The following is a 19,973-nucleotide window of genomic DNA, read 5'->3' as shown; positions in this document are numbered from 1 at the left end:
ATCAATGCATTACCACCTTAGAGCCACTTACAAAATCAAAACATATTTGTGCATCTGAATTCTTCACTGGCAGAGAACAGCTTGTACCCTGTCTATTGATTACATCCCTGTTACTATTGATTAAAACAACAAACCACAGAGTATCACAACTTTCAGAAGGTTAGGGAGAATGGTACGGTGGAGTCAGCATTCCAAATCAGATCAAACAAGTATCCGGCCTACTGAGGAGATGCAGAATTTGGATTAGTCGCTGATGTCTAATTCAGTTTAGAGCCCATTTTTTCAGAGTTCCCTATGAATCCAACTTAATAGCAAATAGAAAGACAAATTCACCCACAATATGGTTCTGGAGGACAACGAACCCAGCAGCGATGGGGCTTCGCTGGCTGCAGTTTAATGCTGTTAGCTGCTTCAGAGTCAAATTGAATACTGGTGGGACAAACTGCTGACACGCAGCATATGCCCTAGAAGCTGACTGCTGGAATGAAAGGAACTCTAGCTAGACCACCAGGAAAATCAGGAAACAAGTGACAGCTCAAGCTGAAACAAAGTTTCATGTGGCCAGACCACCTGTGGGACAAACTGATGTATTTATTATTGTCCAGAGAATCGCTGGATTTTACAGCTGCCAAGAACTTCAGCAATCATGACCTACTTCTCAGCATTTTTTACTGTTTTCTTTCCCTACATTTATCCGTTAAAATATGCCTTTTGCTAGTTTCTGTCCTGGGTTCTTAACTCACCAAGCACTCTTCCTCGGTAACTTTATCACTCTGACATGGATGACTCTCAAATGTTTATGTCCAGCCCTGACCTTTCTCCTGAGCTGCAATCTCAGACATTTAACAGCCTGCTCGATATCTCCCTATTGATGCCTCAGTAGCACATTTAATTCAATGGGGCGAACGAAAAGCAGCTCACTCTCTTCCCCAGTAAGCCCTTGCTTTGCCCTCTCATTACATGAGTAACAGCCCTGTGCTGCAGCCTCCTGGCACAACCATCAGAGTGTCCAGCCATCCGTCTCTCTTGCTCATGCCGCCTCTGCAATACTGCCCCAAGGTCCCCTCCTGGCCATGTCCTCACAATGCCCCTGTGGAGGCTTCAGACCCTCCCCTGGGTCACTGCAACAGTCACGCTCTGACACCTTCTACTACCCAGCCCTCCGCACCCTCTGGACAGAGTTATTTTTCTAGAACACAGCTCAGTTCTGATTGTGTTACTTCTCTGGTTGCAAAACTCAACGTTTCCTCCTTGCTTTGTAGATTCAAGTCCAGATTTCTCCAAATGACAGTTACCGGTGCCCATCACCTGACCTCAGTCTCCTTTCTTGCCTTATATCCCACTCCATCCCTGACATCTCCAGTTTCTCTCCTCCCCTTGGGCCTCACATGGGGCTCCTTAGAGAGGCCAAAATACAGGAATCTGGACCAACAATGCACAGGAAAGGCAAGACAAATCCATTCCAAATATACAAATAAATTTTCCATCATTAACACAAAAATAATTGAAAAAAATTAAAATTTAACCAAGAGTATATCTTCATTTATCAAATTGGCAAAAATCCAAAAATGTGGTAACATACTCTGTTAGTGAAGCTGCAAGGAAAGAGGTATCCTCAAGCACCACTGGTGGCAGCATACGTTGGTAAAATTTTCGAAGGTGATTTTGACACATCTGTCAACATTTTAAGTGCACTTGCCCATGGTGATTGCTTGAGAAGAATGGCCACAATACTTCAGCCTTCCCTGCCCCCATCCCTCTGTGAGGTGCATTAGTTCATTTTCTCACTGCTATAAAGAACTACCCCAGACTGGGTAATTTATAAAGAAAAGAGGCTTAATTGACTCACAGTTCCACATGGCTGGAGAGGCCTCAGGAAAGTCACAATCATGGTGAAAGGTGAAGAGGAAGCAAGGCACATCTTACATGGTGGCAGGCGAGAGAGACAGGAGAGAGACAGCGAGGGGGGAACTGCCACACACTTTTAAACCATGAGATCTCATGAAAACTATCACTATCATGGGAGGGGGATGTCCCATATGATCCAATTAGCCCCCACCAGGTCCTTTCTTCAACACGTGGGGATTACAATTCAACATGAGATTTGGGTGGGGACACAGAGCCAAACCATATCATAATGAAAGTGTCATTCATCTGGGGTAATACCTGAGGTTCATTTTCTCATGCCAAGGAAATCAAGGATGTGGACACACAAGGAGTGAGATTGAGTGGAGGTTTAATAGGCGAAAGAAAGAGAAAAGCTCTCTCTCCTGTAGAGAGAGAGGGGCTCCAAGTGGGTCTTCTGGTCCATGGTGAAGTGCAGGGGTTTTTATAGATGAGCTTGAGGAGGCAGTGTCTGATTTACATAGGACACAAGAGATTAGTTGGGCCAGGTGGGCCATTTGCACAGCATGTGAAGAAGTTTGCCACCCTACTCTAATCTTTTATGATGGAGACGGGTTCTGTACCTGGCCCCACCATGTTTCCCACTCTTTCACTGTACACATGGTGACAAAGAAAAGGGAAGATGGTGCCTCCATGTTGAACATACCTGGCTTCCAGGTAACCTGTGGCACAGCTGTCAGCATTCACATGTGCAAGCTTCCAGCTTGCTTATCTATGTTTGCAACCCAATTTTTCAGGCTGCTCTTTGTTAGAAAAGAAATGATTTGGGGGCTGCCTTTTGTTAAAAGGGAAATTCTGCCAAGGACTCTCTTACCCTCACTATCTGCCTCAATAATTTCTTTTTAGCTCCTGTATCAATAAGCAGACACTGCATGAATATAATGTGAGTCATATCATCTGACTGCCTTTAAGATGGAATCTATTTCCCCTCCTCTTGAATCTGGGCTGGTCTTGTGACTATCTCTGGCCAATGGAAGGCAGTGGTGTGCCAGTTTTGAGGCTGGATCTCAAGATGACTTGGGTGCATCTGCTCTCTCTGGACCCTGCCTTCTCTGTATGAACAAACCCAAACTAGCCTGCTAGAGGATGATCAGTACGTAGTCCAGTTACCTCTGTCTTTCCACCAATAGAAATCCAACTGTCCAACCACCAAACGTATGGGAGAGACCATCCTAGACTTGCCAACCCCAAGTCAATTTTTCAGTTGCCTGTAGGGACTGACCAAGCCCAGCCAATCTCAATGAAGCTTTGCCCATATCTGCAGAACCACCCAGCTGACCTGTAGATTTATTAATAATAAATGCTAAGTGCTTATTGTTTTAAGTCATCAAGTTATGAGGTGGCTGGTTATGCATAAATAGCAAACCGATATACCCACTGAGGGAGAAATTCTGCTTCTAGAAATTTATTGTACAGAAATACTTGCACAACTACAAAATTACCATAGCTAAGGTTATTCACTGAAGCTTGTTTGTAACTTCAAAACAAAAGTAGCTTGGAAGCATCAGTAGAGAATTGTTCATTAAATTATGGTATTCCCATACAATGGACTACAATAAAACTGTGGAATCAGTTTACACAAGGAAGGCTCTGGGTGCACTCACATAGACTATCTGCCAAGATATACTAGCATTTGCAAGCTAGTTTACACAGCAATGTTTATGACAAGCTACCATTTGTGTGGATAATAATAAAGCAATACGTGTGTTTCATTGTATATACAAATAAGTTATTTCAAAAGATACCCAAGAAACTGAAATTTTTAGTTGCCTCTTGGCAAACAAATGGAGTGGCTAGGAACAAGAGTTATAAAGATAACTTTTACTTTTTTTTTTCTATCTTTTGAACATTGACCCAGGTTAACATATTACCTGTTTAAAAAATAAATAATTATTCTAAGTAGCCCAAAAGACTTTGTACTTGGCTATATCTGGTCACTTACCAACATAGTTATCTCTGCCTGGATAGGACTTAACAATTTTGTTAAGAGATTGTTTAATTAATAATAAAAAAAAATGTGGCCTGTGCAAAAACCACAGAAACTAGCAGGACCTTTTAACATCCTCTGGTGCCATACTTGTCTCAATGCACATCCAAGTTATCTGGTCACAGAGTGTCTGCTGGGCCCTCCACTGTAAGAGGGAGCTCTTTATAGCACCCAGGTAAAAGAACTGAAAGAAAAATGCATGTTTCTAAAAAACAAGTAATTTTATTTAAGTTATTTCCCTATAGAAAGAGCATTGTGGGTGAAGACATTGTCACTGCACTACTTTTTAATTGTGAAGAAATCACAATGATCAGAGGAGAGTTAAATAAATATTGTTACATCTGAAGAATGAAATAGTGTGTAATTTTTAACACCATGGAAAACTGTATACCATTATATAAAACACAAAAGATAAAGGTACAAACTTGTCTATCCAGTAAGCTATCAACTACATGAGAAGAAAAAAAGGCTTGAAGAAACAAAAAGACCTGAAAAGAAATATAGCAATATAGTGACAGTAACTGTTCATATTTGTTTCTCTTCCTACTTTGTATTAGTTCCTAAATTTTCTATAACATTTACACAATATTTTTAAATTAATATATAGTAAAAATGATAAACAGAGAGTAAGTTTGCCAATAATCTATTATGTCTGATTACAAGATACAAAGAAGTAAATAAGAAATAACATTAATTGTAATAATCAAGATACGCTAAATGCTTTAACAGACAAGCCCAACATCTAAAAGAGATTTTTTCTTGCCCACTTACAATTCAGCACAGGTAGGGAGGAGGTTCTCTGCTCCATGCAGTGACTGAGAAACCAGGCTCCTTGCAGCTCCCAGCTCTACCTTACTCAAGGTCCTGAGAGTACTCTTCATTTACCTCCTAGAAGAGGAAACAGCAGGAGGAGCACATTTGGAAGTGTGTTATGGCCCAGGCCTGGATGCGGCCTGAACCTCCCGGGCCACACTCCATGGCTACAGTTCAGCATGTGGCCCCATCTAACTGCAAGGGACACTGACCAAGTCCTGTAGCTATGTGCCTAGAGAAAGAAACAGCAGCCATGGCAGACTTTGAGCCTGTCTCTGACATAATCAATGAAAGGTTCATAGAAAAAGAGAACTTTGAGCCATTTCTTAAAAGTGGGGAATGACATAAATTGGGGAAAAAATAGGAAAGAAGATTGGCTGGATAGCTTGGCATGACAAGGGCAGAGAAAGATAATTAGGTAAATCACTTTCAAGAGAACAAAGAAAAGAAAAAAGAGCTATTAGAAGACCAACCTTAATATTTTGTACTTTTCTTCAAAGTTAGAAAAACTTGCTTTAGCATCTAGCAGGGCTGAGTTCCACTTTTAACTCTACCTCTCATCTCTGCATGGTCTTGGACGAATTATGCATCAAAACCTAGAATTCTTGAGTGTAAAATGAAGGTAATAATGCCCAGCTTAAATATTATGGCATAATGTTAATAAAATACATAGGATTAATTCAACAAATGAGAGACCTTGTCATTAGATATTTTCATAGTGCAGAGTCAATTCTGATTCACATTTTTTTCTAAAATGTAGGACATTTTAAATATCTTAAATCTATTCCTCATTCATCATTCTCTACTTTAAACAATAAACAAACCAGGACAAAAAATAATTATTTTTCCACTTCAGTAAACAAAAAGGTGAATTATTGAGCACATAAAATGAACATATTTGACTTATTAATTTAAAAAATGGCTGAATCAGATAATAATTATGAATGTATTTATTCTACTTACATTACATGGTTTCATGCAATTGAATGACCACTTCTTTAATTAAGGGATTTCAGTATTTCTTAGTTTTGATCATTTATTAGCACAACATAAGACTAACGGGATAACAAAAGAAATTCTCACCGGTTCTTAAGAACTTTCACAATGTTGGCCAGGCGCGGTGTCTCAAGCCTGTAATCCCAGCACTTTGGGAGGCCGAGACGGGCTGATCACGAGGTCAGGAGATCGAGACCATCCTGGCGAACACGGTGAAACCCCGTCTCTACTAAAAAATACAAAAAAAAAAAAACTAGCCGGGCGAGGTGGCGGGCGCCTGTAGTCCCAGCTACTCAGGAGGCTGAGGCAGGAGAATGGCGTGAACCTGGGAGGCGGAGCTTGCAGTGAACTGAGATCCAGCCACTGCACTCCAGCCTGGGCGACAGAGCCAGACTCCATCTCAAAAAAAAAAAATTTTTTTTCACAATGTCAAACAACACGGGAAACATCAGGAAAAAAAAAGAGGAATATCATTCTAAAATATTTTCTTACTATAACTTTTGCCATTTAAACTCACATCATCAGTTTTATTGCATGACTTGTCATCAAATGTTCTTTACTTTCTCTGATGCTTCATTTTGGCCATTCTCAGAGACTTTGGGAATGAAAACTTTCTGGGTCCCAGTCAGATGGTAATAAACGCTTCTGCCCTTTCCCTGACTGATGCCTTCTTCTAGGGGCTGTATTAGTCTGTTTTGATGCTGCTGATAAAGACATACCCCAGACTGTATAATTTATAAAGAGAAAGAGGTTTAATGGATTCACAGTTTCCAAGTAGCTGGGGAGGCCATATCATGCTGGCAGAAAGTGAAGGTACATCTTACTTGGTGGCAGGTAAGAGAGAACTTGTGCAGAGGACCTCCCTTTATAAAACCATCAGATCTCATGAGACTTAGTATCACCAGAGCAGCATGGGGAAGACCTGCCCCCATGATTCAATCACCTCCCACCCGGTCCCTCCCACCACACCTGGGAATTGTGGGAGCTACAGCTCAAGATGAGATTTGGGTGGGGATAGCCAAACCGTATCAGGAACTTCACCACCTGCTCCATGTCTAGTGCTGTGGTGGACCCTGGAGCAAAGATGAAAACCCTGATTCTCTGCCTGAGTGATCACATCCAGAGAAGGGAACTCAGGCAGCTATAAATCAGTGTGGGTGATACCTTGTATGCAGTCAAGGATCTGACCCAACCTCAGGGAATTAGGGAACTTTCTCTTTGATTTCTTGTAAGTACAGTATTTATGCCTCGCTGTTTATGCAACAGTAACAAAAACCTGAAACTGGGTAATTTGTTTATTTTTGAGACGGAGTGTCGCTCTGTCGCCAGGCTGGAGGGCAGTGGCACGATCTTGGCTCACTGCAAGCTCCGCCTCCCGGGTTCCCGCCATTCTCCTGCCTCAGCCTCCCGAGTAGCTGGGACTACAGGTGTGCGCCAGCATGCCCGGCTAATTTTTGTATTTTTAGTAGAGATGGGGTTTCACCATGTTGGCCACGATGATTTCAATCTCTTGACCTTGTGATCTGCCCACCTTGGCCTCCCAAAGTTCTGGGATTACAGGTGTGAGCCCCTACACCCAGCTGAAACTGGGTAATTTGTAAAGAACAGAAACACAGTTCTGGAAGCTGAGAGTCCAAGAGCAAGGCCTTGGTAGGTACAGTGTCTGGTGAGGGCCCATCTCTCCCTCCAAGATGCTGTCTTGTTGCTGTGTCCTCCAGAGGGAAGGGATGCTACCTCCTTACCTGGAGGAAGGGGCTGCAGGGGAAAAGGCCCAATGCCACACGAGCCTCTTTTATCAGAACCTTAATTCCATTCAGGAAGGAGAGGCCCTCATGAACTCATCATCTTTTAAAGGCCCCACCTCAACACTATTGCATTGGCCATTATGCGTCAACACGCAAATTTTGGAGGGGACACGTTCAAATCATAGCAATTTATAAACAAAAACTACCCTCTTGTTTATGCCATAGAAGAGAGAGGAACCTAAAATAAGGGAAAACACAAGCAAAGGAGAACTGCTGTGTGCACTGCCTTGTTTGAGAGCTCTGTTTGCTGGAAAGGCCCTTGGAACTGACAGTGTTAGTAGCCTGAAGAGGCTACTTGAAGGGGCTGGAACCAGCCCCCAGGGTATAAGTTAATATATAGCCACATTGCTCTCTAGGTACAAGAAAACAATCATGATATCCAAGTTGCACAGAAACACAATCCTTCCCTTACAGAATTCTGTTGAGTGCATGCCTCCTAAGGATGGAAGCCTTCCCGCTATGACAGCCATGCAAGCCACGGCCCCCAGCAGCCATGCACAAGCTTGCCTATGGGAAAATCAAATGAAACGGAACCCGTGGCTGAGGCTTTCTTGGAAACGAAATGAGTGTCTGGGAACAAGAAGCTTTAGATTTGCAGTGATCTTTTTTTTTTAATGTTTCACATTGTGATGTTCAAACTTTTGCACCTGTGGTGATGTGAAAAACCACGTTAAGCCTTCACTACATGCCAAGACTTGAACATTGATTTTTAAGACTGAGCAAGTGAAATCTGGTTCCTAAATGTCTCAATTCTATTTCCACAGCTAGAAACACCCAGAAAACAGGAGGCCCTTTTGCAAATCACTCAGAAAGGTGTTTGAAACTGAGGTGAAAGAGACCAGCAGGAAGAAAGGGGAAAGAGGGTTTACCTGGAAGGAAAGACTTAAGGAACATGTGGAAATTATATCCTGAGATAAGGGCAAAACAAGGTAAATAAGGGTAAACAAGGAATTCCATTCAGGTGCTGAAATCACCACAGACATTTACTGGGCTCTGACTGTGTCAGGCATTGTTCTAGCCAGGTTATAAGTATTCATTCCATTTAGTCTCACCTGGCTAATGAAATGGATACTATTGACCAGGCACAGTGGCTCATGCCTCTAATCCCAACACTTTGGGAGGCAGAGGCGGGCAGATTACCTGAGGTCAGGAGTTCGAGATCACCCTGACCAACATGGTAAAACGCCATCTCTACTAAAAATACAAAAATTAGCCAGGCGTGGTGGCAGGCACCTGTAATCCCAGCTACTCAGGAGGCTAAAGCAGGAGAATCGCTTGAACCCGGGAGGTGGAGGTTGCATTGAGCTGAGATTGCGCCACTGCACTCCAGCTTGGGAGACAGAATGAGACCCTGAAAAAAAAAAGAAAGAAAGAAAAAAAGAAAAGAAAAGAAGAGTCTAGGTGGGGGTGGCTGATGCCTGTCATTCCAGCACTTTGGACAGCCAAGTCAGGTGGATTGCTTGAGACCAGCCTGGGCAACATGGTGAAACCCTGTCTCTACAAAAAGTTAAAAAATTAACTGGGTGTGGTGGCATGTGCCTGTAGTCCCAGCTACCTGGGAGGCTTGAGGTGGGAGGATCACTTGAGCGCAGGAGGTTGAGGCTGGAGTCAACCATGATTGCCCAGCCTGGGCGATAGAGTGAGACCCTGTGAGAGAAAGAGAGAGAGAGAGAGAGAGAGAGAAGGAGAGAGAGAAAGAGACAGAAAGAGAGGGAGGGAGGGAGGAGGGAGGGAGGGAGGAGGGAGGGAGGGAGGGAGGGAGGGAGGGAGGGAGGGAGGAGGGAGGGAGGGAGGGAGGGAGGGAGGGAGGGAGGAGGGAGGGAGGGAGGGAGGGAGGGAGGGAGGAGGGAGGGAGGAGGGAGGGAGGGAGGAGGGAGGGAGGGAAGGAAGGAAGGAAAGGAGGAAAGAAGGAAAGAAGAAGAAGGAAAGAAGAAGGAAAGAAGGAAAGGGAGGGAGACTATCATTACCTCCTTCAGGGATCCAAAGCAGAGAGTGGGGTTGCCAGTGGTCAGTGACTCACACAGCTTTCCAGCCAATAGGAGGTATAAGAACTGAAGGCAAGGTAACTGGTCTCCAGAGTCTGCATTTATAGCCTTTATACTCCAAAGAAGAGCAAGACACACACAATGTATTAGGTAATACCTGTAGCACATGTAATTTGGTTTATTCAGAATTGACTCAGAGAAGGTATAAATCCCAGTGAGATTTTGTATGACCTGAAGTCATATGTAAAACATACACACAAATGAGATACATACAGGTCCTGTTTTGCACTTGGTCTAATCAACTTTATATATCTGTTTGGACTGAGAGCTCCTATATCTCTAACTCAATAATAATTGCAAATATTCTCTAGGAGTTTGCATACTATTTACTAAGCTCTCCTCTCAGCACGGTGCATACATTCACCTATTGCAGCCTCAGAACAGCCTTAGGAGGTTGCGGATTGGTTAAAATTATGCTGTAGGGAAGCCAAGGAGGGTGGATCATCTGAGGTCAGGAGTTCATGACCAGCCTGGCCAACATAGTGAAACCCCATCTCTATTAAAAATACAAAAATTATCGGCCAGGCGCGGTGGCTCAAGCCTGTAATCCCAGCACTTTGGGAGGCCGAGACGGGCGGATCACGAGGTCAGGAGATCGAGATCATCCTGGCTAACACAGTGAAACCCCGTCTCTACTAAAAATACAAAACCTAGCCGGGCGAGGTGGCGGGTGCCTGTAGTCCCAGCTACTCGGGAGGCTGAGGCAGGAGAATGGCGTAAACCCGGGAGGCGGAGCTTGCAGTGAGCTGAGATCTGGCCACTGCACTCCAGTCCGGGCGACAGAGCGAGACTCCGCCTCAAAAAAAAAACAAAAAAACAAAAAAAACAAAAAAAAACAAAAAAAAATTATCCAGGCAAGGTGGCAGGCGCCTGTAATCCCAGCTACTCAGGAAGCTGAGGCAGGAGAATCACTTGAACTGGGGAGTCGGAGGTTTCAGTGAGCCTAGATCACGCCATTGCACTTCAGCTTGGGCAACACAGCAAGACTCCATCTCAAAAATAAATAAATAAATAAATAAAGCTGTAACAAGCAAACCTCAAAAGACATGATGGCTCAAGCACAGCAGAAGTTCATTTTTTGCTCACATATAACTTTTTCTTTTTTTTGTTTTTGAGATGGAGTCTTGCTCTGTCACCCAGTCTGGAGTGCAGTGGCATGATCTCTGCTCACTGCAACCTCTGCCTCCCCAGTTCAAGTGATTCTCCTGCCTCAGCCTCCAGAGTAGCTGGGACTACAGGCGCTCACCATCACACCCAGCTAATTTTTGTATTTTTAGTAGAGATGGAGTTTTACCATGTTGGCCAGGCTGGTCCCAAACTCCTGACCTCAGGCGATTGCTTCAGCCTCCCAAAGTGCTGAGATTACAGGTGTTAGCCACTGCACCCAGACTTGCTCACATATAACTTTCATCAGTGTTCCTATTGGAAGGTGACTCTCATGTATTGATTGATTGAACTATTTGTTTGTTGGTTGTTACTCAAGAACTTGGCCATACTTACCTAAAGGGGAAGTAAAATGTGGTCTAGCAGTATGCCCAGGAAAAAGGGTGATTGTTTGGGAACAGTACTCCAATCTTTGCCACGGCTAAGTATATAATATCCCCATTTTATAGATTAGTAAATTTTGGCACAGGAGATTAAATAACTTAACTTACCCAAGTCATACAGTTGTTAAGTGTCAGAGCCTGGATTCAAACCCAGGCAGTCTGGTTCAAGAGTCCTGCTCTTAATAGAGGTGATTATTTTTCTCCTTAAAGATGTGATGAATTGAAGGAAGCACCTGTGGGTACATCACGTTCCATTTCTCAGCAGGACAGGCAGAGAGGTCGCACACTTCCTTCTTTTGAAGCCTTATCCCTCCTTCCTTTCTTTCTTCCATCCCCTCATTGCCATTTAACTTATGGTTTAGTGGATTCTTGCACAAGATTTCTCTATCAAGAGCTCCTACCAATACTAAGAAAGTTTTTGGTATTGAGTTCCAAATTTCAAAACTCTTATCACAGACTTGAATAGAAGCAGCAGTTCCTATGGTACTGTGGTACTTGAATGGCAGCAAGTCCTCCAACCCAGTAAACTCCTACACTGAAATAAAATGGATGAGTGAGAGTCCTTTTTTTTTTTAAATACTGGAACTTGAAAGTATAAAGGATATTTGATCAATGATAAGACTTTTTTCTATGAAAAAAATACTTTTAGATTCTGTAAAATTTTTTCCCTAAATGCTTATTCTCATTTCTCTTACATCCATCCCTTTGCCTTTATTTCTAAGGCCTGGATCCACATTGAGCTAATATTTGAAAATAAGAAGTCTCATTAAGGGACTCTATTGTACTTACGAAAAAGCTGCTTGTTTTCAGTGCTGTGCTCATAATAACTCTTCCCTCTCAGTAAGCCCTGTCCTTCAGGGCTCATTCATCTCTACCTTTCCACACCGCACTCAGTTCATGTCATCATTTGAACTCTGCTTCCCCACAGAGCCTGCCAGCGGGCAGGACACGGAATGGACCCATGACTCCAGGCCTCCCCGCAAGCAGAGTTTGGGGTTCTCAGAGTCTTCCCAGTTCTTAGAGACAAATCTCCCCAAGCACTGTTGTTCTGTCTGATGACAAATGTCCCTGCTACAATCTCTGTGTCTACCCTTTGAGCTGACCCCCAGTCCTGACATGGTCACATTAGACTGCACCTACTGTCCTCCCATCCCACCCTCCTGCTTTGCAGGAAAGTTAAGTAGCTCTACAGCCAGATCTTTTTTTTTCTTGCATAAATATAGCCAGTCCTTTTTTCTCCCAACTAGCCACTGGTGGTGAGTTCCCACTGTGCCTCAGAGCGTAAAGCATTACTATTGAGACCCTGGATAGCACTGGGGAAATACTAACCTCGTTCAGATACCTAGGTTAGTCACACTTAGATTATATTTACCAAACAGCTCCTTTTTTTCCCCACGCAGACAGTTGAACAACATTTTCAAACCTCCCTTTTAGTTAGGTGTTGCCATGTGCTTGAGTAATAGCCAAAGAAAAATGAATAACAAGATGTGTACCACTCCCTCAATCCTCACGCTAATTCCTTTTCCACATAATGCCCACAAGCACAGCATCTTGGAAGCCACATTTTTTAAGATGGCAGGATCACAAGACAGAAGGAGCCTGGGTCCCTGAGTCACTGTTTGAAGGACAGCCACCTTCCCATTGGAACACCTGATAGAAGTCGTATGTGAACAAGAAATGAATTTCTGTTGTGCTTGAGTCATGATACCTTTTGGGGTTTTTTGTTGTTGTTGTTACAGCATTATTTTAACAAATCTACAACCTCCTAGGGCTATTCAAAGGATGAAATGAGTGAATGTATGTATCCTGCTTAGAGGGGAGCTTAGTAAATAGTATGCAAACTCCTAGGAAATGTTTGCTATTATTATTACCAAAAGTTAAAGAGATGTGCAGGTTCTCAGTCTAAGCAGATAAATATAGTTGATTAGACAAGTGTTAAATATGACCTCATTGTATCTCATTTGTATTTTTTTTTTTAGATAATCAAGTTTCCCACTAAGAAAGCCACAGATGAAGGGCATCAAGTATCATTCATTCAACAATCAGCCAAATTGGACTGAGCACAAACTGTACACCAAACCTTAGGGTTCATCCATAAAACAGCTTTGCTACTTGAAGTGTGGTTCTCAGACAAGCAGCATCAGCATCACCTGGAAGCTTGTTAAAAACTGCAGACTCTCAGACCCCCTCCCAGACCCACTGAATCAGAAGATGCGTTTTGACAAGTTCCCTAGGTAGCTCATATGCACACTGAAGCTTCAGAAGCGTTCTAAAAATGGATACTGTCCCTGACATCAGGGCACTGTCCATCCGTGAAAAGGAAGAGGAGAAAGTAATTAACCCTGGCAGGGAAAATCAGGAAAGACTTTACAGCTGAAATGTTTTTGTTTTTTAATTTGGATCTTGAAGGATAAATCAAAGTGTACCAGATGGAAAAATAAATGCAGGCCACTTTGATAAAGAAGCTAGAGTGTAAAATGACAGAGCCATGAAGGACTGTGATCTTTTTCTGTGGGGTTGCAAAGACAGTCTGTGCGCTGACTGTGAGGGCAGAACCGGAAAACATCTTCAAATTTAAGTACACAAGGACCTTGGACCCAGACCCCAAAATCAGAGCACTTTGCAACCCGCTCTCCTGCATGCCAGACCCTAAGCTTGGAACAGGAGACTTATCCTATTCATAAAATTGAACAGGCAATCTCCAACTATGGGTGTCAACATTTTTATGGGGCTTATGGTAAATACCCCTGAAGATATCTAGCCCTAAGCCCTGCATCAAGAGCCTCTGAGTGCCCTGGAGCAGAAGAAGAGACTGCTCACTTGCCTAATATCCTGGGTTCCCTTAAAATCTTGGGAAAGTTCCCCTCAGCTGGGGCAGGGGTGGTACAAAGCAGGATGATGCTGAGCTTACCGGGTAAGGCAGCAACTCTACCTATCTTGGGGTTTAAGAGAGAGCAAATGAAAATGGATCCCTGAAAACATGGCATCATCCGCATAAAGTAAAAACAGATGGACACATGATGAAGGCTACTTTCTTGGTTTTATATCAAAATAATTTAAATTGTATTTTAAATTGTACTCTGCAAATGCTTAAAAATGAAAAAATCTTTGAGGCTGCAGGGCAGCCCCCAGGACGAGGGACTTTCTCACAGGGCATAAGCATTATGTCTGCTCATCTTCCCACTGATCCTACAAAGCATTTGCCACTGTCAGTCGCATTTTCTAGGGGAAGAAACCAAATTGGAGAATCCAACCGTATTTAAGGGAAACTGGGTTCTAGTCCTGGACCCATCACTTATTACCTGATACCACACTCCCTCTAGAAAACATACCCCTCCCATTCCTGAGTCTCCCCAGTGGTTAACCCCAAGCACATCAAGTTTACAGTTGATGGTACACACCCTATGGCTTTGCATATTGTATTAAATAAGATCACCCATGCCCTTCAATGTATATCATGGAAGTTGATTCTCCTACCTACTCCAGCCTGGGTAACACCATGCTTTACTATACACTTCCAATACTACCAACTTCCCAACACTATCAAGTGTGCCAAGCCATACAGCATTCCCAGTAAGGCAAAGTATATGTTTTAACTGGTAAGTTATACCAAGTGTATGGTACACCAGCTATACCACACACTTTGCCTTAGTGGAAATGTTGTAATGGCTTGTGGCTAAATTTAGCTGGTTAAATAAATAAGCATTTTATCATGCTGCCACTGAAGGTGACAAACCTTCCCTGTCCCCTCCTTGTGTCTGTGTATAGGCTAATCTCCTCATGAAAGCATTTGTGATTTAAAATTTCATTTTGCCTTTGCCTACAATATACAATTTCCACAAGAGCTCTGGGAATACACAACGGAAAGGCAAGAACCATCTTGATAATTCTCCCTCCAGCCAGCGAAGCCGTCCCTGGGAAGATCGTCCCCTCCAGCCCTCATCAAACGTAATTACCCTGGAGAGGGAACACGGTTTGGAAAAGTAAGACCATTTCCATTATTACTTTCTTGTATTAAATAATAAATATTTAACATGATAAAGTTAAAGCAATCAAGACGACAGATGACAAAGGAAAAGGGCAAGAGGACAAAATTACTACTTGCTCTCCAGGGAGTTCTTCCCAAGCAAAATAAACAATAAAATGCTTTCATTATTCTTTTAGCATTTTCTTCTAGCTTTATTTGAGAATTAAATTCTCCCATTGGGTTTAACCTGAGACCTAGTCTAACACTGAATCTTAGACGTTTGACTTCAAACAGACCACAAACTCACGCAGGAAACCCGGGATTTATAAAACAGGGTGTGTAATCCAAAAGTGTTTACAAGCTTTGATGAGCAAGTCCAGATTCAAATTCTTTTCTAACACACTAATTTTCTCTGCCACAGAAGGAATTTATATTCCTTTGTGGATTGGGAATTCTCCCATTGGGAGCAGGCGTTCTACATGCAGACGTTAAAAAGAGAACAATAATACAGTTCCTAGCAGGGAATATCAGGAAAAAAATAATGCTAATACAATGAGAAATGCGGAACTGATTTTTTCATATGATTTGCTTAACACTTCTAAAATGTTTCAGTGATTATTGCAATGAAGTTGGTGCCAATTCTTCTTTATGTCCAGAAACACAAGATCAATTTGGACCTTCAATTTGCACGGGAACCTTGCTACTAAAGCCTGCCTTCTCAATAGATGAAGGGACAAGTATCAACAATATATGATGCAAAGAGCCTAGATTTTGTTTCCCAAAGCAAATCTTACAACTTGGTTGCCTGAAATCTCACCATGAAGGCACTTTTGATCTGGTACAAAAGTAGCCTAAATATTGCCAAGCTACATATAGGGAAAGGGATGGAGTTTTATTTTTTGAGCACTTATTTAGTCCCAAGAATTTGTTAGGCAGCTGGGTGCAGTGGCCCATGCCTGTCATCCCAGCACTTTGGCAGGCCAAAGCAGGAGGATCATTTGAGCCCAGGAGTTCAAGATCAGCCTGGGCAATATAGTAAGATCCCATCTCTACAAAATACTTTAAAAATTAGCCAGTCATGGTGGCACATGACTGTTGTCCCAGCTACTCAGGAGACTGACAGAGCCAGAGAGACAAAGCCAGACCCTTTCTCAAAAAAAAAATATATATATATATACATATTATATATATATTAAAAAATATATAAGTTACTTAACAAGTTATCTAGTATATTTTTAATATATATGTATATAAATATATAAGGTATTTAACAAGTTACCTATTATATATATTTAATATATAATATAATGTATATAAATATATATATTATATATAAGGTAGCTTATTAAAATATATAATATATAAGGTATTTAATTTTATATAACTTAATAAGTTACCTAATATATAATATATTGTATATATTTTATATTATATATTTTATATTATATATTTTATATTATATATTTTATATTATATATTTTTATTTTTTATATATATTACATTTTTATATATTACATATTTTATATTATGTATTTTATATATTATATATTTTTATTTTTTATATATATATGGTAACCTATTAAGTACTTTGATCTTCCCAACAGCCCAATAAGGAATGTTAAATACACCTTGTTTCCAAATGAGAAGCCGGTTTCACAGAAATGTAAAATGCATCATCGTCTGTCCATGCTTACAGAGGGGAAGAGTGAATGTTGGTAACAGTTTGAGCATTGCCAGAGTCAATCCCTGCCTTTGCAGTCTACCACCCTATACAACCCAGAAAGAACATGGCATTAGGACTGATTGGCCAAACCCCAGGAGTGATTGGTTTACACTCTTGTCAAGTGGCTGAGAATCCATCGTTTCAGCTTGACCCTCTTGGATCAGCCCCAGAACACTGGAAAATAATAGGACCTGGGTTGAAACAGCCCCATTCATCTCTAACAGGCTTGTCTAAGTATCAGAGAGACAGCAGCCAGGGCTCTGCTGTTTGTACCCATAGCTTCTCCAATTGTGGTAAAAGTCATTTGTAAATCCCTAGGGCATCCTAAAAAAAAAAAAAAACATGCCCAAAGAAGCAGACAGAAAAGCGAGGAAGGGACTGAAGGCTATCATTTGCAATAGCTTCTGGATAGATGGATTGGAGGGCCCAGGGCTGGCGGTTAAGGATGGTTGCCTGGGTTCTCCTGTTGCAAGACAAATTCCAGGCACAGTCTCCTGACCTTTTGCTACCTAAACTTCTATCCAGGTCCCTACAATAATGGAGCTGTTTACAGGTTTTAAGTGAATGGTGAGATAATTTATGTAAGTATAGATTTTGGTGGAGTCTTACGGGTCTTCATAAAACATCTGCAAAACCAATGAAAATTTGTTGTTTAGTACAGTAAAAAAACCCAAGACTTCTATTTGAGTGGATAAATGTCTCTAAATGTGTAAGGGTTAAGGAAGAAAAGAAACCAACTGTCTCAGGAGACATTCAAATTATTCCAGTGTTTCTTGAAAAAGTGATTGTGGAGGAGTTGTAAATCTCTTCATTGTGCCACTAATTGCTACCAAGGAGAGCATTCCAATGCAGGCTGCCAAGGCTGGGGAGGACGAGGTTCCCTCTTGAGTTCTTTAAAAGCTGGGCCATTGGTGAATTCTGAAGGAGTCTGTGAACCCACACTTGAAGGTCTCTTTTAACCACATGGTTCCATACATCCATAATTAAAAATCTCAAATTTTAAGACCCTTCCAATTACAAAACAGTTTCTATCAATGCAGTGTTTTGAAACTTTAAAGTTTTAGATGATAGGTTTGCAAGAGAGGGGAATTATGTTTGTTATCTACTGTGTATCTAGGTGCATGGTTCTCTCATTTAAGGCTTCAGTTTCCATAGAAACAGACTGTGGGGCAATGTATGGTTATCAGGAAGATTTCCTTTAACACCTCCCACTCTTTCAAAGGTACTTGCAACCAACCTACCTATATAAAATCTTAAATCTTTATAATTAAATTTATATTTATTAAAAGCACTAAGCCCCCAACAGATAAATAGAAACAATGCATGAAGACACAATCAACACTTGTCCTTCATTCATGCAGTATGACTGAGTGTTCCACAGCTTCCAGGCATCAAGCCCAGCTCTGAGGGAAAAAAGAGACAGAAGACCCAGCTTCTAACCACTAAACACATGCACTTCACACACTGTGGAACTGATTAACAAACACTGAGAAATGCCAGCCTGACTAGTAAGAACAGAACAGCAAACATACAGAATGAAAGAGCCCCATCCTTCAAGCTACCAGCTTGGGGAAACGGTGATAGTGACCAGTGTTTGTAAGGCACTGAAACGGCAGCTCTGCTGCTGGTTGCTTTTTGAAACATCAAACCCTTGGGTCCAGTTCTTCTACTTCTGAAAAATAACTCTAACGGGAAAACAGGTTATGCACAAAGATGTTTAGAGTAACATTATTTTTAACTGTGGAATACTGGGAAAAAATGGATATTCAACAATAATGGAATCGCTAGATTCCATTGGCAGAACTGTATTTAGGCATTAAAATAATATCCATGAAGATTATAAAAATAAATGGAAAATTCCTACTTATGTCAAATCTAAAGAGAGGAACTTGTATGCACAGTTTGACAGTTACCATTAAAAAATTTATGTTTAGAAAACAAGCAATGGGGAAAGGATTCCCTATTTAATAAATGGCCCTGGGAAAACTGGCTAGCCACATCCAGAAAATGGAAACTGGATCCCTTCCTTAGACCTCATACAAAAATTATCTCAAGATGGATTAAAGACTTCAACATAAGACATAAAACCATAAAAACCCTAGAAGAAAACCTTGGCAATACCATTCAGGACATAGGCATCGGCAAAGACTTAATGACTAATACACCAAAAGCAATTGCAACAAAAGCCAAAATTGATAAATGGGATCTAATTAAAGAGTTTCTGCAAAGCAAAAGAAACTATCATCAGAGTGAACAGGCAGCCTACAGAATGGGAGACAATTTTTGCAAATCTATCCATCTGACAAGGGTTAATATCCAGAATCTACAAGGAACTTAAATTTACAAGAAAAAAAACCATCAAAAAGTGGGTGAAGGATATGAACAGACACTTCTCAAAAGAAGACATATGTGCAGTCAACAAATACATGAAAAAAAGCTCATCATCACTGGTCATTAGAGAAATGCAAATCAAAACCACAATGAGATACCATCTCATGCCAGTTAGAACGGCGATCACTAAAAAGTCAGGTAACAACAGATGCTAGAGAAGAGATGGAGAAATAGGAACGCTTTTACACTGTTGGTGGGAGTGTAAATTAGTTCAACCATTGTGAAAGACAGTGTGGTGATTCCTCAAGGATCTAGAACCAGAAATACCATTTGACCCAGTGATCCCATTACTGGGTATATACCCAAAGGATTATAAATCATTCTCCTATAAGGACACATGCACACATGTTTATTGCAGCACTATTCACAATAGCAAAGACCAACCCAAATGCCTATCAATGATAGACTGGATAAAGAAAATGTGGCACATATACACCATAGAATACTATGCAGCCATAAAAAAGAATGAGTTCATGTCCTTGGCAGGAACATGGATGAAGCTGGAAACCATCATTTCACCGAACTAACACAGGAACAGAAAACGAAACAACGCACATTCTCATTCATAAATGGGAGTTGAACAACGAGAACACATGGACACAGGGAGGAGAACATCACACACCAGGGCCTGTTGGGGGGTGGGGGGCAAGGGGAAGAAGAGCATTAGGACAAATACCTAATTTATGTGGGGCTTAAAACCCAGATTATGGGTTGATAGGTGCATCAAACCACCACGGCACATTTATACCTATGTAACAAACTTGCACGTTCTGAACATGTGTCCCAGAACTTAA

The 19,973-nt window shown here is 41.5% G+C and overlaps 1 long non-coding RNA gene across 3 annotated transcripts in view; it reads right to left on the bottom strand.

Moving 5' to 3' along the window:
- LOC117063585 overlaps positions 1-19,973 on the bottom strand; it is a 58,651-nt gene that overhangs the window by 20,933 nt on the left and 17,745 nt on the right. For all 3 annotated transcript variants that reach the window (XR_004428998.1, XR_004428999.1, XR_004429001.1), the window contains exon 4: positions 4,664-4,780. This is a non-coding gene — a long non-coding RNA (uncharacterized LOC117063585). The remainder of the gene's footprint in view (positions 1-4,663; positions 4,781-19,973) is intronic.

The sequence above is a fragment of the Trachypithecus francoisi genome, unplaced genomic scaffold (assembly GCF_009764315.1).
Source record: "Trachypithecus francoisi isolate TF-2019V2 unplaced genomic scaffold, Tfra_2.0 Contig01558, whole genome shotgun sequence".
In the NCBI taxonomy this organism is placed as follows: domain Eukaryota; kingdom Metazoa; phylum Chordata; class Mammalia; order Primates; family Cercopithecidae; genus Trachypithecus; species Trachypithecus francoisi.
The sequence above is the reverse complement of the archived record's forward strand: the minus strand, read 5'-3'. Positions and strand labels throughout refer to the sequence as shown.